Source organism: Sander vitreus, chromosome 3, assembly GCF_031162955.1.
Source record: "Sander vitreus isolate 19-12246 chromosome 3, sanVit1, whole genome shotgun sequence".
NCBI classification, from domain to species: Eukaryota; Metazoa; Chordata; class Actinopteri; order Perciformes; family Percidae; genus Sander; species Sander vitreus.
Window position 1 is genome coordinate 34,423,941 of NC_135857.1, and position 22,500 is coordinate 34,446,440.

At 45.2% G+C, this 22,500-nt stretch overlaps 1 protein-coding gene and 4 non-coding genes across 9 annotated transcripts in view; all 5 read right to left on the bottom strand.

Annotated features, from left to right (window-relative positions):
• Nucleotides 1-11,490, bottom strand: part of LOC144515900 (nesprin-2) — a 58,226-nt gene extending 46,736 nt beyond the window's left edge. For 4 of the 5 annotated variants that reach the window (XM_078247098.1, XM_078247096.1, XM_078247097.1 and 1 more), the window contains exon 1: nucleotides 11,115-11,489. The gene's annotated coding sequence lies outside the window, so the exon portion shown is untranslated. Of the gene's footprint in view, nucleotides 1-11,114 lie in introns of all 5 variants that reach the window. The other variant, XM_078247099.1, reaches the window with a different exon arrangement.
• A 3,088-nt stretch (nucleotides 11,491-14,578) lies between these two features.
• On the bottom strand, nucleotides 14,579-14,670 carry trnar-ucu (transfer RNA arginine (anticodon UCU)). Its single transcript is given in 2 exon segments — nucleotides 14,579-14,614; nucleotides 14,634-14,670. It is a non-coding gene; the product is annotated as a tRNA-Arg (tRNA).
• Nucleotides 14,671-19,859: 5,189 nt separating this feature from the next.
• trnar-ucu (transfer RNA arginine (anticodon UCU)) lies at nucleotides 19,860-19,951 on the bottom strand. The gene is given in 2 exon segments: nucleotides 19,860-19,895; nucleotides 19,915-19,951. It is a non-coding gene; the product is annotated as a tRNA-Arg (tRNA).
• A 507-nt stretch (nucleotides 19,952-20,458) lies between these two features.
• trnar-ucu (transfer RNA arginine (anticodon UCU)) lies at nucleotides 20,459-20,550 on the bottom strand. The gene is given in 2 exon segments: nucleotides 20,459-20,494; nucleotides 20,514-20,550. It is a non-coding gene; the product is annotated as a tRNA-Arg (tRNA).
• A 941-nt stretch (nucleotides 20,551-21,491) lies between these two features.
• On the bottom strand, nucleotides 21,492-21,583 carry trnar-ucu (transfer RNA arginine (anticodon UCU)). The gene is given in 2 exon segments: nucleotides 21,492-21,527; nucleotides 21,547-21,583. It is a non-coding gene; the product is annotated as a tRNA-Arg (tRNA).
• Nucleotides 21,584-22,500: the final 917 nt, after the last annotated feature.

Genomic DNA, 22,500 nt, shown 5'->3' on the forward strand with positions numbered 1-22,500 from the left:
AAACACTCTGAGGTGTCAACCTGGACCCTATTTTCCCATGTTTTGTGCCCAAGTGACTGATAGAAACACTATATATGGAATTGGTCCAGTGTTAACCAAGCTGCAATGTAACGCTAATGGGCAAATATTCAGTTGTGTCAGTTATCCATCCATCTTCATCCGCTTATCCGGGGTCGGGTCGCGGGGGTAGCAGCTCCAGCAGGGGACCCCAAACTTCCCTTTTTGTGTCAGTTAGCGTCCACTAAAAGTTCAGCTGACAGGCTCAGATTATTATTGTAAGTGTATTGGAAATTATCCCTACAGAGATAGACCTTTCTGTTAAAGAGTAAGATCCTTTTTGTTTAAAAGGTCCTATGACATGCTGCTTTTTGGATGCTTTTATATAGGCCTTAGTGGTCCCCTAATACTGTATCTGAAGTCTCTTTTATATAGACCTTAGTGGTCCCCTAATACTGTATCTGAAGTCTCTTTTATATAGACCTTAGTGGTCCCCTAATACTGTATCTGAAGTCTCTTTTATATAGGCCTTAGTTATATATATTATATTTATATTAGGCCTTAATTCGGTTCCGGTACCCAACGGTACCTTTTCTCGGTACGTTCCCTCTGTAATAACAAAAAAAATATTTCAGTTGTAAAAATAATTAAACAGTTCCAAACCTATTTATCATATTTATTTAGAACATTTTACACTCAAAATAAAAGAAAAAGGAAAACGACTCCCTCTCCTTTCTATGGGAGCCGTGCAATGCATTCTGGTAGCATCGCGGGGACTTTGGAGTAGCGGGGCATCGAGCCGAGCCGAGCCGGAGCGGCCGGCTCGGCTCGTCGCCTCTCAAAAGCTTCAGCAACTGCTTAGCCTATTTCTCACTTCAAATGTTTTTGTAAAATACCAGATCGTATTCCAAACGAGCCGCCATTATGGTCGGTGTAGGAAATCTGGGTGCAGACAGTCCCACGTGACACGTTCGTCCAATCAGCTGCAGCCATCGCCGTTGTAGGAGGGTGGAGAGTGTTGCCTTTGCTTGTCAGTGGTCAGTGAAGAGAAACTGGTGGCGAGCCCACTAGTGTGCAATGCTGGGAAGCGGGGCGATCCCATCCGTCGAAACAACGCGTATATGGACACATACCATGACATCAACAGCACCGTGACCACTTTCGCCTCGCAATTAATATCATATCGCAGCTAACGGTGTCTGCGTGAAGTTCTGAAAAACTGTAACCACACTAGCAACCGCTTTACCGGCATTGCTGTGACTCGCTGTGACTTCAACAAAACTGCAGAGACGACGTAGTTTCCTCCGTCCGCACCTCTGCGTACGTGCGTGCATGTGCGTGCGTCGGAGCAACCGCTCTCTGTCATGGCAGTACATCGATATTATATCGATATCGTGATACGAGACTAGATATCGTCTCAGATTTTGGATATCGTAATATCGTGATATTACGTAAGTGTCTTTTCCTGGTTTTAAAGGCTGCATCACAGTAAAGTGATGTCATTTCTTTCTTGTATTATCCAGTTTGACAGTCAGTTATAACGGAAAAACAACATAAATAAACTACTTTAACGTAGATATTCTTTAGGGCTTTATTACGTGGTATCAGATCGGTGCATTAACTCCAGTACTTCCTGATACCGATACCAGCGTTTTAGGCAGTATCGGAGCCGATACCGATACTGGTATCGGTACATCTCTAGTTATAATCCTCTGGAGTAAACCGTGTTTTCAAAAAAGTCCCGAACGCTGTTTTTAAACGGCATCGCCGACTTCTTTTCTGCAGCTCCGAGGGTCTTTTTGAAGTTGAAAACTTTTCTGAATAAAAGGGGCGATCCCATCTGTGAAAACAGCGCGTATATGGACATGTACCATATTATATCGATATCGTGATACGAGACTAGGTATCGTCTCAGATTTTGGATATCGTAATATTACGTAAGTGTCTTTTCCTGGTTTTAAAGGCTGCATCACAGTAAAGTGATGTCATTTTCTGAACTTACCAGACTGTTGTAGCTGTTCTATTATTTCTTTACCCACGTAGACATTATGTCCACATTACTGATGATTATTCATCTAAAATCTAAGTGTGTTAGAGCACCAATAGTCAACCCTACAATATCGCCGCAATATCGATATCGAGGTATTTGGTCAAGAATATCGTGATATCTGATTTTCTCCATATCGCCCAGCCCTAGTACCAACGTAATTCAGTCGGTACCCAAAAAAAGTACAGCGTTACGGTATCCAACCCTAATAATACCAGTTTGGATTTAGAAGATCCAACAGATGTGGCTTCATGATTCTAAGCTCCGTGGTTTCAGGCTGAACGGGACTTTGAGACTCCTAAAAAAGGTGTCAGAGGATTTTTTAGGATCTGAATCTCATGACCCAAATACGTCGAGGTTTCTCGGCAGATTTGAATGTTAAACTAACTAAGCTGGAAGTGGCGTCACGCGGTAGCAGAGTGCAGTGAATCACACCGACTGAAAGGAGGAAGGCTTGGAGTTCAGGAGAAGCAGAGAGGATCACAGAGAGGCCGAGAGTGTGACGACACGTCAGACTCCGACAAAGAGATTCAGACAGAAGAATAAAACGATGGCTATGTCGTTAAAAAACACGTGACACAAACATCACGTATTTCCATAAATCTGTTCTTCCTGAATGACCTCGCCTCCTTCCTTTCATCCTTCTTTTCTTCCCTACATACTTTCTTTCTTCCTTCCTTCCCTCCTTACATACTTAGTTTTTTAACTAACATTAAAAAGGAGAATTCCGGCCAATTTTTGACGTTAATCCTGATCGCTATAGCTATGCGAGTACTTTCGACAGAAAAAAACCCGCCCTGGATCGGTCCTAGTCGGCTGTGGGAGTTGAGGAAGGCGGGGACGAAGGCTGCTAGCCCGGCTAAGGGAACTACCACACAGATCGACAGTGCCAAGCCTCCTACTCACCAACACCAGATCAATCGCACACAAAATGGATGAGCTACAAAAACACGGAACTGCTGCGTGATGACTTTCACAAAAGCCTGGCTGGACACACTTATCATGGACACATCGTGGATATAGACTAGAGCCCGACCGATGGAAGGATTTTTATATATTTTATATATCGATACAAATATCTGGTGACTTAGAAATCCGATATTCCGATATATCGGCCGATATATATTTTAAAAAAAAAAGAAAAAAATCCAGAAACGCGTAACAAAACAAACAGATTCCCCTAACGTTAGTTATTTGTAGTTATTTCTGAGTCCTCACTAAAATAATATAATAATTCAGTTTAAAAATAAACTTGTTTTATTTTTTATTGTCACAACAGATCATTAAGATATGAAACTTAAAGTCTTTGAACAAAAAAACAAAAAAAAACCCAAAGAGTGTTGCCAACAGGGCCGTTGTAGAGCGCCCTCTGGTGGACAGACTATGCAACGCCAACACTCACAACATGGCTGAAGGTAGCCTAGAAATCTAGACTCAACCTAGCGGCAGCAAATGTAATCTGCAGCCAGGGTCGTCTAGCAACTCTCCGTTGGCTTACGAGCTGGAAAAACCAAACTCTAGTCAGGCCAATCACATCGTGTGTAGAGTCGGTGGGCGGGGCTTAACATAATGACGGCAGAGTTGCGACGGTTCCGCGTGAATTCCCTGCTACTTGAAAACAAAGAAGATGGCTGCTGCTGCTGGAGAACAGCGGTCTCTGGACTCTGGAAGACTTGGAGTTCAGCTTTTCTTTGAGAAAAGAACAAAGAACGGCCCTGAAGTCATTCTTAAAAAAGGAAGACGTGTTCGGAGTTTAAAGTGTAATCTATCAACTAGCGTTGCTCTGATTGGTTGTAGAGCTATCCTATTGCGTGCAGAGGGAATCTGAAAGACAGCTGTTTATCCCGCCCCTCAGATTGAGCCCTGCCAACGGGGAGTTCCCAGACCCAACATCTGGATGTGGCTCAGACCCAGACCCAACATCTGGACGTGGGTCGGGCTCTAATATAGACTGTCCTTGTAGACTGTGTCCCTAATCTTCGTATGAGGTTTTTGCGCATCTGCGATCCTAAAATTTCGCCACACACAGAAACCGTGCACACCGAGTCCGATGCACAATATTTAAAATCGGTCGCTAAACGTTTCACAAAGCGATACAACGGACGTCCTTTCTGTGTTAACCCTTGTGTTGTCTTCCCGTCGACCATGCAACGTGTTTTCCTCTCCAGTAAATATAGAAAATGAACTCCATTTAAACCGCCTTTTTCAAGGTTTTTGTCGGGTTTTTTCTGTGCTTTTTTTTTTTTTCTACCACCGGATTCACCACCAACACAAACTTAAAAACGCTAGTGTTCCACTTTGGTCAACTGAATTGGTCAATAAACCTCATTTAAATTAAATAATACCTCATTTGAGTTTAAAAAAAAAAGCTGAAATCATGAATTATTTCGACAAATAGTTATGATTTAGTGGATAATCATAACTCAAGGTTTAGTCCGGATACGTGTTGTCTTTCCGTCAACCAACAACAGTGTGTGTGTGTGTGTGTGTGTAGTGGGTTAATTGTTTCTTGGCGCGTTGATCCGGTCCATGTGACTGCAGGTTCACCCGATACAGCAGCCGCTGTGTGTTGCAGGTCACGTTCTGAATAGATTGTATGAGCGCAGGGTTTCCAGTGTCACCGAAGCCTGCATGATGTCAACCTGCAGCTTTCACGCTCAAACTGTGTCCCGTTATCGTACAACTGCTGTGGATACAGTTTCACTACGGTGACCTGAGCTCCACTCCATGTTTAGTGTCACCTGAGAGGCCCAGTTATGTTTGAACCCTTTCCCACACTCACACACTGTACGCCAGTGTGGAAACGTGAAGTAGGATCACTATCGATTTGGGGTCAGCCCAATGTTCCCACAGTCTAATGGTCCCACAGCCCAATGTTCCCACAGCCCTATGGTCCCACAGCCCTATGGTCCCACAGCTCTATGGTCCCACAGCTCTATGGTCCCACAGCCCTATGGTCCCACAGCCCAATGGTCCCACAGCCCTATGGTCCCACAGCCCTATGGTCCCACAGCCCAATGGTCCCACAGCCCTATGGTCCCACAGCCCAATGGTCCCACAGCCCAATGGTCCCACAGCCCAATGGTCCCACAGCCCAATGGTCCCACAGCCCAATGGTCCCACAGCCCAATGGTCCTACATTTCAAGGACATTTTCAATTTCCTTCAATTTAAGCCCTATCCTCCCACAAAATGTTTTATTAACATAGTGCTGTGGGAACATAGGCACACTCCCATTGATTCATCTAGGGCTGCAACTAACGATTCTTTTTATTGTGGATTAATGCCTGGATTATTTTCTGGATTAATGGATGAGTTGTTGTGGATCAGTGTTTCCCCAAAAAGCCCAATATGACATCCTCAAACATCTTGTTTTGTCCACAACTCAAAAGATATTCAGTTTACTGTCTCAGGAGAGAAGAGACTAGAACAATATTTACATTTAACAAGCTGGAGTAAAAAAGTAACTACGCAAAATATAAAAACATACAAAATACAGTGAAGAATCTACAAAAATACAAATCAAATAAAGCAACGTGACATCATGACTTCGCGTAAACATACACGCCCTTTTCTAAAGCCAAGTGGTGCGTTATCTGTACGCATTTGGAGCTTTCCGCGTGTATGTCTACGCCATATACAGCGGACAGGTTGGGTTTAGGTAAAGAAGAAGGGGACAGTTGGGTTTAGGTAAAGAAGAACGGGACAGTTGGGTTTAGGTAAAGAAGAACGGGACAGTTGGGTTTAGGTAAAGAAGAAGGGGACGGTTGGGTTTAGGTAAAGAAGAACGGACAGTTGGGTTTAGGTAAAGAAGAAGGGACAGTTGGGTTTAGGTAAAGAAGAACGGGACAGTTGGGTTTAGGTAAAGAAGAAGGGGACAGTTGGGTTTAGGTAAAGAAGAACGGGACAGTTGGGTTTAGGTAAAGAAGAACGGGACAGTTGGGTTTAGGTAAAGAAGAACGGGACAGTTGGGTTTAGGTAAAGAAGAACGGGACAGTGGGTTTAGGTAAAGAAGAAGGGGACGGTTGGGTTTAGGTAAAGAAGAACGGGACAGTTGGGTTTAGGTAAAGAAGAAGGGGACAGTTGGGTTTAGGTAAAGAAGAACGGGACAGTTGGGTTTAGGTAAAGAAGAACAGGACAGTTGGGTTTAGGTAAAGAAGAACGGGACAGTTGGGTTTAGGTAAAGAAGAACGGACAGTTGGGTTTAGGAAAAGAAGAACGGGACAGTTGGGTTTAGGTAAAGAAGAACGGGACAGTTGGGTTTAGGTAAAGAAGAACGGGACGGTTGGGTTTAGGTAAAGAAGAACGGACAGTTGGGTTTAGGTAAAGAAGAACGGACAGTTGGGTTTAGGTAAAGAAGAACGGGACAGTTGGGTTTAGGTAAAGAAGAACGGGACAGTTGGGTTTAGGTAAAGAAGAACGGGACAGTTGGGTTTAGGTAAAGAAGAACGGGACAGTTGGGTTTAGGTAAAGAAGAACGGGACAGTTGGGTTTAGGTAAAGAAGAACGGGACAGTTGGGTTTAGGTAAAGAAGAACGGGGACAGTTGGGTTTAGGTAAAGAAGAACGGGACAGTTGGGTTTAGGTAAAGAAGAACAGGGACAGTTGGGTTTAGGTAAAGAAGAACAGGGACAGTTGGGTTTAGGTAAAGAAGAACGGGACAGTTGGGTTTAGGTAAAGAAGAACGGGACAGTTGGGTTTAGGTAAAGAAGAACGGGACAGTTGGGTTTAGGTAAAGAAGAACGGGGACAGTTGGGTTTAGGTAAAGAAGAACGGGGACAGTTGGGTTTAGGTAAAGAAGAACGGGACAGTTGGGTTTAGGTAAAGAAGAACAGGACAGTTGGGTTTAGGTAAAGAAGAACGGGACAGTTGGGTTTAGGTAAAGAAGAACGGGACAGTTGGGTTTAGGTAAAGAAGAACGGGGACAGTTGGGTTTAGGTAAAGAAGAACGGGGACAGTTGGGTTTAGGTAAAGAAGAACAGGACAGTTGGGTTTAGGTAAAGAAGAACGGGACAGTTGGGTTTAGGTAAAGAAGAACGGGACAGTTGGGTTTAGGTAAAGAAGAACAGGGACAGTTGGGTTTAGGTAAAGAAGAACGGGACAGTTGGGTTTAGGTAAAGAAGAACGGGACAGTTGGGTTTAGGTAAAGAAGAACGGGACAGTTGGGTTTAGGTAAAGAAGAACAGGACAGTTGGGTTTAGGTAAAGAAGAGCAGGACAGTTGGGTTTAGGTAAAGAAGAACGGGACAGTGGGTTTAGGTAAAGAAGAACGGGACAGTTGGGTTTAGGTAAAGAAGAACGGGACAGTTGGGTTTAGGTAAAGAAGAACGGGACAGTTGGGTTTAGGTAAAGAAGAACGGACAGTTGGGTTTAGGTAAAGAAGAACGGGACAGTTGGGTTTAGGTAAAGAAGAACAGGACAGTTGAGTTTAGGTAAAGAAGAACGGGACAGTTGGGTTTAGGTAAAGAAGAGCAGGACAGTTGGGTTTAGGTAAAGAAGAACGGGACAGTTGGGTTTAGGTAAAGAAGAACGGGACAGTTGGGTTTAGGTAAAGAAGAACGGGACAGTGGGTTTAGGTAAAGAAGAACGGGACAGTGGGTTTAGGTAAAGAAGAACGGGACAGTTGGGTTTAGGTAAAGAAGAACGGGACAGTGGGTTTAGGTAAAGAAGAACGGGACAGTTGGGTTTAGGTAAAGAAGAACGGGACAGTTGGGTTTAGGTAAAGAAGAACAGGACAGTTGGGTTTAGGTAAAGAAGAACGGACAGTTGGGTTTAGGTAAAGAAGAACGGACAGTTGGGTTTAGGAAAAGAAGAACGGGACAGTTGGGTTTAGGTAAAGAAGAACGGGACAGTTGGGTTTAGGTAAAGAAGAACGGGACGGTTGGGTTTAGGAAACGTGACACGCGGGACGCGTCTCCGGGGTGAAAGTCCTGCGTTGTTTGACCCATCCTCACCCCCCCGACCAACCTCCCTATGCAGATTTTCGGGCTTTCATACTTCTCGCTACGGCGTCAATTCACACGCAATCGCAAGGTAATGTAAGTCAATGGAGGCCAAACGGCGTTGATAAACACGCTACAAAGCGAGTATGCGTCTTGATAACGTGCCAATAACGGCATACGGATTGGCGTGTCATACATACGCCACTTCATGACATCAGTCTGAACAAAGAGTCGATATACGGTTTGTGCACGGCGATAACACAAATACAATAGTATTAGTAGTATTAGTAGTAATAGAATGAAGTACAGTCTTTATACGGTTTGTGCAACTGGAATAGTGCAAAAGAGCATTCAACCATGACAGCACTGTAGCGATCTATAAGTCGTTTGACAGCTGCACTCAGGACCCCTGAGATGAATCTGCTGAGTGCAGAGAGGAAGAGGAGGGAGAGATGAAGAGCTGTGCGGCAACGACGGAAAAGAGGTGAGTCAAAGAGGCTGCAGAGCGGGTTGTGAGTGTTTTGTAAAGGAGTTTGTGTTTTGTTAGTGTTGCAGAGGCTGCTGGGCGTCATTATGACTCTCATTACCTTCATTATGTCCCGAGGCCCCCCTCCCCCCCACGGCGTCGGGCTGCACGGACTCTTTTCTAGATGACACCTGCAGGCCAACGTCCCCTCTGACAGCCATAACAACGCATAATGTTATTACTCCGTTAAATGGCCTTCTCCCTGCAGCTTTACAGCTGCTGTTACATCACATCAGCTCTCTGCACAGAAACACTCTCAGTTCAGGCTATGTTCACACTTTTTACATTATAATTAGAGATGGTCTGATACCATTTTTTGCTTCCCGATATCGATTCTGATACCCTGAACTTGCGTATCGGCCGATACCGAGTACCGATACCAGTGTGTCATATATTTTATTGTGTTTTAACAGCTGTATACTACTATCCCTGTATAGATGATATGATGTATAACAGCTGTATACTACTATCTCTGTATAGATGATATGATGTATAACAGCTGTATACTACTATCCCTGTATGGATGATATGATATATAACAGCTGTATACTACTATCCCTGTATGGATGATATGATGTATAACAGCTGTATACTACTATCCCTGTATGGATGATATGATGTATAACAGCTGTATACTACTATCCCTGTATGGATGGGATATGATGTATAACAGCTGTATACTACTATCCCTGTATAGATGATATGATGTATAACAGCTGTATACTACTATCTCTGTATAGATGATATGATGTATAACAGCTGTATACTACTATCTCTGTATAGATGATATGATGTATAACAGCTGTATACTACTATCCCTGTATGGATGATATGATGTATAACAGCTGTATACTACTATCCCTGTATAGATGATATGATGTATAACAGCTGTATACTACTATCCCTGTATAGATGATATGATGTATAACAGCTGTATACTACTATCTCTGTATAGATGATATGATGTATAACAGCTGTATACTACTATCCCTGTATGGATGATATGATGTATAACAGCTGTATACTACTATCCCTGTATGGATGATATGATGTATAACAGCTGTATACTACTATCCCTGTATGGATGGGATATGATGTATAACAGCTGTATACTACTATCCCTGTATGGATGGGATATGATTTCTATCTTTGTTGTCGGTCTGGCTCAGGTTAAACTTTTTGTGAAACATAAACGCCCCAGAACTTTCTTGTATTATCCAGTTTGACAGTCAGTTATAACGGAAAAACAACATAAATAAACTACTTTAATGTAGATATTCTTTAGGGCTTTATTACGTGGTATCAGATCGGTGCATTAACTCCAGTACTTCCTGATACCGATACCAGCGTTTTAGGCAGTATCGGAGCCCGTACCGATACTGGTATCGGTATCAGAACATCTCTAGTTATAATCCTCTGGAGTAAACCGGGTTTTCAAAAAAGTCCCGAACGCTGTTTTTAAACGGCATCGCCGACTTCTTTTCTGCAGCTCTGAGGGTGTTTTTGAAGTTGAAAACTTTTCTGATTAAAAAGGGGCGATCCCATCTGTGAAAACAGCGCGTATATGGACATGTACCATCACGGCGACTTCCGAGAGGAGGGCGTTGAGTTGGCCGCTCCACATTTGCATAAGATTGAGGTCCAGGCTACTTCATGCAGATCAGGGGAGTCCAGCTCGACTCGCCGTCTCTCAAAAAACTCCTGAACATCTTTTAAACTGACAGTTATCGATCTGAAATGAAGCGTGCAATTCTGGGAAGTCATACAGGAGTGAACACATCTCACAAAACTTAAAAAAAAAAAAAAAGGTACGTTGTTGTGTACTAAGTGACTGATGGGAACAAGTATGTACTCCAGTATTAAGCCAGAACCCTGCAGTCGGCAGAGTGAGGTCACAAATCTGTATCAACACCTTATTTAAAAGAAACTGAAACAAAACAAAAAAAAAGGAAAGGAAACTGCTCCACTATCTGCACCAGACCATAATACCTGCCTCTGTAACCGTGGAAACAGAGGGACACATGCACAGCACGCACACACACACACACACACACAACTCTGAAAAACATCTATCCCTAGGGCGCACACACACGGGGACACTGGATACACCACACACACACACACACACACTGGATACACCACACACACACACACACACACACACACAAACTGGATACACACACTGGATACACCACACACACACACACACACAAACTGGATACACCACACACACACTGGATACACACACACACACACTGGATACACACACACACACACACTGGATACACCACACACACACACACACACACTGGATACACCACACACACACACACACACACACACACACACACACACACACACACAAAACCGGTTCTTGAACAGTGCACTAGTGTAATTTACCACCCTCGCATTAGGCTGCATGTTTCCTGAAAACAACATGTGCTCAAAATAACTAAAACAGCTGATGCAGATAGAAACAGCTCGAACAACGGCCAACACGGCCTCACAAACCGGAAGACAAACTCCCAGCCAGTTGTCACGGTGTGTGAAAGAGTGTGTGAGTGTAAAAAGGCGGTGAACGTGATATAAGTAACGTCTGACTTACCGGCTGACTGATGAGCTCATTTCAGGAAACGAGAAGAAAGTCCAAACACGGCCAATTCGGTGGAAATAAACCGACTCAGAGATTCCGAACCACTTCCGGTGGTCGGCTTGTATTCGGCTGATAGAAGTTGAGTAATCAAACTCATCTGCAGACCTGAATCATCTTCAGACTGCAGCAAGAAAAAACACACGCAAGAGCGACTGGAGAGCGCCGGGGAAAACACGGAGCTACCTGTTGCAGGTAAGCCACGCCCCCTCTGCGCGCGCGCGCACACACACACACACACACACACACACACACACACACACACACACACACACACACACACACACACACACACACACACACACACTTACTTGCAGCTGCGCACCTGCTTTTACCTGCGTCCCTTTTAAATGTGTCCTACCTAGTTTCCAAGCCACGCCCCCTCTGAGCACATCACACACACACACACACACACACACACACACATGCACACGGATACACGCGCACACACACACACACACTCACACAGACACACCTGCAGCTACGCACCTGATTTTACATACGTCCGTTTTACATGTGTCCTACCTAGTTTCCAAGCCATGCCCTCTCTGCATCTCTCTCTCACACACACACACACACACACACACACACACACACACCTGCAGCTGCTCACCTGATTTTACCTGCGTCCCTTTTAAATGTGTCCTACCTCGTTTCCATTATAATAATAAACTTTATTCTTAGGCCTATGTTTCAAAACGAAGTTACAAAGCACGTTAACGTACAAAATAATAGAATAAGTAAAATAAAATACGCAAATCCAAATGTATTATCTGATGTTGATGGAGAAATTAAATAAATTACATACAATAACAGCGGGTGTGAATTCTGTTTGAGATTTAAGACTCTTCTAAAGGCAGCTACACACCGGGCTGATAATCGGCCGTTGGACAGTCTGGCGAGGTCGGTGACTCGAGTCTGGTCGGTGTGTTCCGTGCAGTCGTCCGTTGGAGGAGCCGTCGGCCGACCTGACATGCTCAGTCGGAGACAGGGCAGTCGGGACTCACCCGGAAATGGGGAGCGGGATGAGCGTGAGTCTCTCAAAATCTGACGAAAATCTTTTAAACTGACCTTTGTCGATCTGAAATGAAGACAGATTCAGCAGCTGCACGTTTCGGGGAACTATTTCAGTCCAATATGAGATCGTGTTCTGAACGAGTCGCCAGTAATGGGTGGTTGAAAAATCCAAAATCTGGAAGCAGCAGCCAGACCCAGGTGACGCGTTCGTCCAATCAGCTGCCGGTTTTCATTTTTTGGGCGACAATACAGATTAGCGCCGCCTGCTGTTATGGAGACGTATTACGTCTCGTCTCTTTGGTGTTCCGAGGCATTTTTTGGACCAACTCGGGGACACTGATCAGCCCAACTGCCTTTTCTCGGTGTGTAGCTGCCTTAAAAGGACAATTCCAGTTTAATATAACTTTGACTCTGCATCATTGTATGCACAGTAGACTCCACTTGACCAACATATTCTCACTCCCATCGCTCGAAATAAAGACGCTCGGCCAGGTGGCTTTGGCGTTTGATATTCACGCTAAAAGTCTCCTTTAGCGTCAGGACTCTTGGCGTCACTTTTTGACGCCCTGGTGAAAAGTGTTAACTTCCTTGAAGGCGGGTACTCTGTTGAAGTTTAAAACTATTGGATCTGCCCAGAGCCACTCTGGATCTGCCATAACCAATCGCTAACGTTTGGTCGTGACTTAGCATCGCTAGCGTTAGCCTTCGCCAACTCCTTCACCACTAACGGAGCGAGCTGGAAGATCAAACTGTTCCCGAACCCCGTGGGGGAGGAGGGCCACGACATCACGGCCACCAACACAACTCAGCAAAGATTGTTCTTGTTTTGGGCTTTAACTTCTGGATTTTCGGCAGCGTTGCCACAACGGACTGAATGGCTTTCGCATCTTTCTAGCGCGCAACGTCAACGTTCTCAGCCACGCCCTCTGTTCACTGATTGGACCGCCAAATATTTGACTGGAGAAAACCCAAGAATATACCGCAAACCCAGACGGAGTAGTGAAGGAAAATGAAAATTGGGTAGGAAGTACGTAGGAGGGCGGAGCCAAGCTAGGTTGGGATAGCCTCTGCTGCCAGAATTATATTGAGACACTGGAAATCACCCATAAACCCAACAATGCAGGAGAGGAAACTCCTCATGAGTGAGACAGCATCATATGAGGTTATGCTGGCTAGGATAAGGGGCAAACAGCCTGGGACACTGGGGATTTGGGATTACTTCATGGTCCACCTGACTTCTAACTAGTAGCCTGATTGTGAGCTTGACTTTTGATTTAATTCACTGATATTTTGTCTGATCTGCTTTAACTAATACTACTGTACTTTTTGTCTGCTCAGCTTGTACATTTTTCATTTTTCACATTCCCTGTGACCAGGATAACTTATGCTTTGACTGAAATGTTATTTCAGTGTTCAGTGTTAATAGTCAATAGTCAACCCTCCTGGGTGGCGTTAAGCTCCGGTAGCAGAGCTAGCGAGAGAGAAGGTACATCCAATGCGTGAGAGAAGCACACGATATTAGACTTTGTCCCTAGTAATGTACATCCGTTGACATGTACTAGAACACACACACACACACACACACACACACACACACACACAGACACACACACAACCCTTTGAAGATTGTTAAGATCGACTACGGTGGGACCCCGAAAAACGCTGGATTTCCAGGCTGGATACAAAAACTTCTGTAAGGGCTACGAATACACCAAAGACATCAGCGAAACAGCACGAGCGTTAGCTTTTAGCTGCAGGAAACGGGATGTTTCTACTCATTATGGTTATAAAATGATTAAGTCATGAATCAGAGATGCCGTTTTTTTTGTCGTATAGGACAAGCTCAGTCTCAGAGGGTTCAAGATTTTCAGGGTTAGGCAAGTCTCACAAGCCACAGTGTTACGACCCCTTCGATGGATTTGGGGACAGTAATCACACCACTAAACCTGGTGTAGCTATACAAAGATCAACTATCCGCAAAATGTACAGGGTACCCCGACTTAGCTAAGCTCCTCAACCTCACAAAACTCCACGGTTTAATTACCAAACAACAGCCACAGCTTTGTGGACAGTGAGACTGGCAACCAGCCAGCAGCGCAGAGCAAGAGAGGCTCCCACTGCTCAGGAGTCTTTTATTGCCTGCCACCTCGAATGCTGATTGGCCAACTCCAAACACAGGTGGAAAGCAATCATCTCAATCACCTGGACAGAAAACAGCGTGATCAAGAGGAAGAACAACAAGAGAACACAGGCAGACAGGCGCTTTGTCTGGCATGTAACACACAGAAAGAAGGATTTACTTTCAACGTGTTTACCCAACATCCCTTTGTTGCAAACAAGACACAGACTTTCCAAGCAGTAACAAGGTACGCACTACAAAGTGGAACAAATACCATATAAACCGACTCTGGTGGGACTCGAACCCACAACCTTTGAATCACTTCTCTTGGGCTCAACTAGAAGTCCAACGCGCTGTCCATTGCGCCACAGAGCCACACATCAGCTGTGTGTGTGGGTGTGTGTGTGTCTGTGTGTGTGTTTGTGTGTCAGAGTGTGTGTGTGTGTGTGTGTGTGTGTGTGTGTGTGTGTGTACACGTGTGGCTCATCTGCATATATGTAAATGAGGCCTGGCGCTGAAGGATGGTTATGTAAGCGCTATAATTCAAAAAAGAGGTTAAGCAGGAAATGACATAAAATGGCAGTTCTGAGGCTATTTACAGCCACGATGAACGGCGCAGCGCCGAGACAATGTGCTGTATTTACGGCTGCGAGTCAAGAGGGAGTTCAACAGCAAGCACGAGTCAAGGAGCCGGTGAATTTAGGTTGGCGGCTGCTGGGTCCATCACTCTGCCAGTCATGTGGAAGCCACAGATGGTTTCTGTTTATAAGACTTTAAAGCATGGGAGTCAAACTCAACTTCAGCAGAGTATGAGGGTATGCCCTGACAGTATCTAGGTAAGGACTACTAGCCAGTCAGAAGCAGAGTATGAGGGCGTGCCCTGACAGTACCTAGGTAAGGACTACTAGCCAGTCAGAAGCAGAGTATGAGGGCGTGCCCTGACAGTACCTAGGTAAGGACTACTAGCCAGTCAGAAGCAGAGTATGAGGGCGTGCCCTGACAGTACCTAGGTAAGGACTACTAGCCAGTCAGAAGCAGAGTATGAGGGCGTGTCCTGACAGTACCTAGGTAAGGACTACTAGCCAGTCAGAAGCAGAGTATGAGGGCGTGCCCTGACAGTACCTAGGTAAGGACTACTAGCCAGTCAGAAGCAGAGTATGAGGGCGTGCCCTGACAGTACCTAGGTAAGGACTACTAGCCAGTCAGAAGCAGAGTATGAGGGCGTGCCCTGACAGTACCTAGGTAAGGACTACTAGCCAGTCAGAAGCAGAGTATGAGGGCGTGCCCTGACAGTACCTAGGTAAGGACTACTAGCCAGTCAGAAGCAGAGTATGAGGGCGTGCCCTGACAGTACCTAGGTAAGGACTACTAGCCAGTCAGAAGCAGAGTATGAGGGCGTGCCCTGACAGTACCTAGGTAAGGACTACTAGCCAGTCAGAAGCAGAGTATGAGGGCGTGCCCTGACAGTACCTAGGTAAGGACTACTAGCCAGTCAGAAGCAGAGTATGAGGGCGTGCCCTGACAGTACCTAGGTAAGGACTACTAGCCAGTCAGAAGCAGAGTATGAGGGCGTGCCCTGACAGTACCTAGGTAAGGACTACTAGCCAGTCAGAAGCAGAGTATGAGGGCGTGCCCTGACAGTACCTAGGTAAGGACTACTAGCCAGTCAGAAGCAGAGTATGAGGGCGTGCCCTGACAGTACCTAGGTAAGGACTACTAGCCAGTCAGAAGCAGAGTATGAGGGCGTGCCCTGACAGTACCTAGGTAAGGACTACTAGCCAGTCAGAAGCAGAGTATGAGGGCGTGCCCTGACAGTACCTAGGTAAGGACTACTAGCCAGTCAGAAGCAGAGTATGAGGGCGTGCCCTGACAGTACCTAGGTAAGGACTACTAGCCAGTCAGAAGCAGAGTATGAGGGCGTGCCCTGACAGTACCTAGGTAAGGACTACTAGCCAGTCAGAAGCAGAGTATGAGGGCGTGCCCTGACAGTACCTAGGTAAGGACTACTAGCCAGTCAGAAGCAGAGTATGAGGGCGTGTCCTGACAGTACCTAGGTAAGGACTACTAGCCAGTCAGAAGCAGAGTATGAGGGCGTGCCATGCTAGCAGCTAGGCGAGCATTATAACATGTGTTCCAAAGTGACCACGTTTGTCTCTGAAGTAAAGGCTGGACTACAACAGAGCTGTTTGGAGCAGTTTGTGAACAGTGTTTTCTGTTGGAGATGGTAAGTAAGTCACTTTGTAAACCTATAACGTGCACAAAAAAGATATATAACACAATAAAGGAAAGGGAAACAGCCAGAAAGCATCATATGAGCACTTTAAACGAAAAGGTCAAATATCTTTGACTGTATTATTGCATAATCTTTAGCTATCGTAGAGTGCAGCAAATCAAGAAAACAAGGACTACATTTTTAAAAGCAGGCTACCACACAGGCCTGAATATGCAAATGTCAAAGTCGGCAAATCTGCTGAAGGACGGAGGCAAGATCACCCTTTTTAACACTGTAAGACAACTATGGCGATCAAAACACATCTCTACATAACAATTACATCAGGCATCTTCAGCTCAAATGTAAAAATCAGTTTTATTTTATGGGGCAGAAACACGGAGAACCTTCGTAAACACATGCTACAGGGGCGGAGCCAGACGCTGTAAGGATAAGTACAGATTCTGGTAGGTAGGTAGATAGATAGACAGACAGACAGACAGACAGACAGACAGACAGGTCGGTCGGTAGGTATGAAGACAGACAGACAGACAGACAGGTCGGTCGGTAGGTATGTAGACAGACAGACACACAGGTCGGTCGGTAGGTAGGTATGTAGACAGAGAGACAGACAGGTCAGTAGGTAGGTAGGTAGGTAGACAGACAGACAGACAGGTCGGTCGGTAGGTAGGTATGTAGACAGAGAGACAGACAGGTCAGTAGGTAGGTAGGTAGGTAGACAGACAGACACACAGGTCGGTCGGTAGGTAGGTATGTAGACAGACAGGTCAGTAGGTAGGTATGTAGACAGACAGACAGACAGGTCGGTAGGTAGATAGATAGGTAGGTAGACAGACAGACAGACAGACAGTTCGGTCGGTCGGTAGGTAGATAGGTAGACAGACAGACAGACAGACAGGTCGGTCGGTAGGTAGGTAGACAGACAGACAGACAGGTCGGTATGTAGGTAGGTAGACAGACAGACAGACAGACAGACAGGTCGGTCGGTAGGTATGTAGACAGACAGACACACAGGTCGGTAGGTAGGTATGTAGACAGACAGGTCGGTAGGTAGGTATGTAGACAGACAGACAGACAGACAGACAGACAGTTCGGTCGGTAGGTAGGTAGATAGGTAGGTAGACAGACAGACAGACAGACAGGTCGGTCGGTAGGTAGGTAGACAGACAGGTCGGTAGGTAGGTAGGTAGGTAGACAGACAGACAGACAGACAGACAGGTCGGTCGGTAGGTAGGTAGATAGGTAGACAGACAGACAGACAGGTCAGTCGGTAGGTAGGTAGATAGGTAGACAGACAGACAGACAGGTCGGTCGGTAGGTATGTAGACAGACAGACAGACAGACAGGTCGGTATGTAGGTAGACAGACAGACAGACAGACAGACACACAGGTCGGTCGGTAGGTAGGTAGAAAGACAGACAGACAGGTCGGTCGGTAGGTAGGTAGATAGGTAGACAGACAGACAGACAGACAGTTCAGTCGGTAGGTAGGTAGATAGGTAGGTAGACAGACAGACAGACAGACAGATCAGGTCGGTAGGTAGGTAGTGACAGACAGACAGACAGTTCGGTCGGTAGGTAGGTAGGTAGGTAGGTAGACAGACAGACAGACAGACAGGTCGGTCGGTAGGTAGGTAGATAGGTAGACAGACAGACAGACAGGTCAGTCGGTAGGTATGTAGAACAGACAGACAGACAGGTCGGTAGGTAGGTAGGCAGACAGACAGACAGACAGTTCGGTCGGTAGGTAGGTAGATAGGTAGACAGACAGACAGACAGACAGGTCGGTCGGTAGGTAGATAGATAGACAGACAGACAGACAGACAGATAGATATATATGTGTGTGTGTGTGTGTGTGTGTGTGTGTGTGTGTGTGTGTGTGTGTGTGTGTGTGTGTGTGTGTCTGTGTGTGTGTGTGTGTGTGTGTGTGTGTGTGTGTGTGTGTGTGTGTGTGTGTGTCTTTGTGTGTGTCTGTGTGTGTGTGTGTGTGTGTGTGTGTGTGTGTGTGTGTGTGTGTGTGTGCTTTTGTAGCTTTTTTCAACATTTTGTCGCTTTTTTGACATTTTTGAGGCTTACTTTCGACCCTTGTGATATTTACTTTTGTCGCTTTTTTGACATTTTTTCTGATGTTTTTTGACACTGTTGTCGCCACTGTTGTCGCCGTACAGGAGGAACAAATCCCTGTTGTTTCACCTCAGTTTTTAAACCACCTTCAGATCGCTTACACATACAGCAGGGATCATTACGTCCTTGGGCGTCAGGCCTCCTAAGATGGTCCATGTGTGGTTTTGTAACGGTTGATTACCCTCACTTGGGTCTAAGTAGCTAAAGAGCTAAGTGGGGACAGTCTCGATGTGATGCTCTCTCGGTAGCTTAATTCAGTGGATTGGCTTTAAGCAGTTATGGAGCTAAACAGAAGCAGTTCTCAGACGATTCAGAGTTGATTGCGGAGCTGCAGAGGATTAGCAGATGACGTCTGATGACAGATGCATCTCTCGGGCTTCGGCGAGGACGTTCCGCACGCTTCGCTGAGCTAAGACCGCTAAAGCTCATAGGGTGCAGGAGCTATGATAGCATTAGCATCGCGGTCTTGCTCTGCAGGCAGAGGCGAAACGATTGGCTGAGTTAACACTCCGTGGAGCTGTAGGCGGTTAAAGTACAACTCTGTGTAAAGGACACACAAGTAAAGACAAGACATATTTGGGCTTTTGGTTTGTTGTTGACAAAACGCAAAAGCAAGAGCACCTTCACATCAAGTCTAATTCTTACGAAGATATCAATAAAAACACAAAATAATACAAACAATAAAATAACAGAAACTTTACATAACTTCGGTAGATGTGTTAGTTCTATGAGAAGAAGTTCGGATCTCTACTTTCATTGAATTTTGGGTGTTTTATTCAACAGTATCCTCACTGAACGTTGACATATGCCAGTCTGTGATGGTCATCCTTTATATATTATAATATTAGTCTAAATAATTCATAATTTCTGCTTTTTTTTAAAATCAAGAATTAGGTAATTTCCTATAAATGTGGTTTATTGACCATGAATTCCAAAAACAAGTGTAAAACTAGTGGAAATAAGTTTGTTAGTGGTGTTTATACATGGTAATCTAGTGAAAAGAGGCGTTCAACGTCAAAAAAAGCGCCAAAACATCGGAAAAAAAGAGACAAAAACGTCAGAAAAAGTGTTGATTTTCAATAATAATAATATAATATATATATAATAATATATATTGTGATGAATGTTTACTTCAATTCCATGTTAGCCTTCGTCACAAACAAGGCAGTTATCTTATCAACATTTATAAGAACTAACATCCTCGTAAATGTCGACTCTGGTGGGACTCGAACCCACAACCTTTGAATCCCTTCTCTGGTGCTCATCTAGAAGTCCAACGCGCTGTCCGTTGCGCCACAGAGCCGCACGTCACCTACCTGTGCGTGCGTGCGTGCGTGCGTGCGTGCGTGCGTGCGTGCGTGCGTGCGTGCGTGCGTGTGCGTGCGGGCTTGTTAACTATATTCGTGGGTACAGTATACTTGTGGGGTCTGCACAGCCTTGTAGGGCCAAAATGCTGGACCCCACCAGGTTAAAGGTCTGTTTGAGGGTTAAGACCTGGTTTTAGGATTAGGGTTAGAATGAGGTTCTGGTTAGGGTGAGGGTAAGGGTTAAGGTTAGGCATTTAGTGGTGATGGTTAAGGTTAGGGTAAGGGGCTAGGGAATGCATTATGTCAATGACGGGTCCCCACAAAGATAGTGCCGCAAACATGTGTGCATGCGTGTATGTGTGTGTGTGTTAGGTCTCACAAGTCACAGAAAGGATTTACATTCAAAGCATTTACCCAACATCCCTTTGTTGCCAACAAGACACCGACTTTACAAGCAGTAACAAGGTTCGCACTACAAAGTGGAACAAATACCATATAAATGTCGACTCTGGTGGGACTCGAACCCACAACCTTTGAATCACTTCTCCTGGGCCCAACTAGAAGTCCAACGCGCTGTCCATTGCGCCACAGAGCCTCCTGTTTCACATGCCTCACGTTGTGCTTTTTGTTGTCAGATTTAACGTTCAGAAGCATAACGTTCTCCTGAACCGGTTCTGATGATATCGCACGAAATAGGAGGAAGCCGGTCACGTGACTGTTGAGCCTCATGTGACGACAACAGTTACGTTTAAAAAACCAAAACTTCTAGTTAAGATTAGAACAAAAGATTCGGGTTTGGTTTAAAACACCGGTCCCAGTTCACCCTTGTGTTGGCTTCCTGTCGACCATCCAACTTTTAGTTTTTCTGGGTCAAAATGTAAAAAATAAATGGGTTTTTTTTCCGACACTTTTGTCGCTTTTTTCCTCGAAATTTTTTGAATTTTTTGGTCACTTTTTTCAACGTTTTTTGTCACTTTTTTCAACGTTTTTTGTCACTTTTTTCAACGTTTTTTGTCACTTTTTCAACGTTCTTTTATAATCTTTCTCTCCAAATGCTATAAGATTAAATAAAACACCCACATTCAATGAAAGTAGTGGACTTATCATTTATTTTACTTTAGGAAACCGTCCATGTTGTGTTTCAGGACAGGACAAGACGACAGGAGGGTGAGATACTTCTCCCAGGACACGAACACCCGTTTCCATCGTCCGGCAGACGAACCCCCCGCTTACAGTCAAAGCCCTGCGGACATGAGTGCTCTGATACAGCTACAGTCAATGTGCTGCTGACAGGAATACATACTAAATACAGAGACTTATTTTCGGAGCTCTATGTATGAATGGTTCATGAGAACCAATGGCAATTCCAGACCCTTTTTAGGGGGGCTCCAGCCCCCAAAATGTCATCTCAGCCCCCTAAAAGTAACATCCTGTGTCACTGATGAGAACAGACTGCTGACTTTGAAGCTGGCCGGTGTGTGCCCGCATGTGTTGCAGACAAGACACTTTTGGTATGCCCCACACACATGTAAATGTCGACTCTGGTGGGACTCGAACCCACAACCTTTGAATCACTTCTCCTGTATTTTACTAGAAGTCCAACGCGCTGTCCATTGCGCCACAGAGCCACAGGTGTTGGGGGGGGTGACATGGCTGTTTTCGTAGGCAGACTTGATGTGAAGACAGTTCTGAAATATGTAGCAGCAGTAGAGACATAACACATTCAGAGAAGAGACCTACAGTCATCACACAATAACACCGATAAGGAATAATTGATACATTTTGTTATTCATTGGCTGGTTTCTGAAGAAATGAGGAAAAAAGAAGGAAGTATTTCCATCAAAGGTGTAGAAATATCCAGGCTACAAAGATGCAAAAGTAGGATTTCAAATGTGTGTTTTTAAATGTACTCCATACTCGACATGTTGCTGTCCCACACAACACGATGGACTGTCGGCACGCACGCACGCACGCACGCACGCACGCACGCACGCACGCACGCACGCACACTGACCCCCTCACCTTTCCACCTCAATGCCCAAGCAGCCTTTTGTTCTCTGAACTGACCAATGACGGCCATTGTCTGCCTGTCAGCCAATCTGAGCTCCTATTGTGACGCAAACCAGCCAATCAGCGCACCGTATGTACACCCAAACGGACCAATCAGCTGGCAGTGCCCCTTACAGTCTGTACCCCACACCCACCCTCCCACACACACACACACACACACACACACACACACACACACACACACACACACACACACACACACACACACACACACACACACAACATAATTGAACTCGCTCTCCTCCCTTTTTCACTCTTCCTTTTGTTTGTACAATTGTACATGAGCGGCATGCTGTGTGTGTGTGTGTGTGTGTGTGTGTGTGTGTGTGTGTGTGTGTGTGTGTGTGAGACCTTTACTGCTACATCAGTTCTGACCTTTTTAATGGCAGCGAGTGGGAGAGTTAGCCACTTTTATCCGACACACAAAGTAGAGAGAAATGACAGACATGTTCTTTTTGTTGTCCTTGTTAAATAC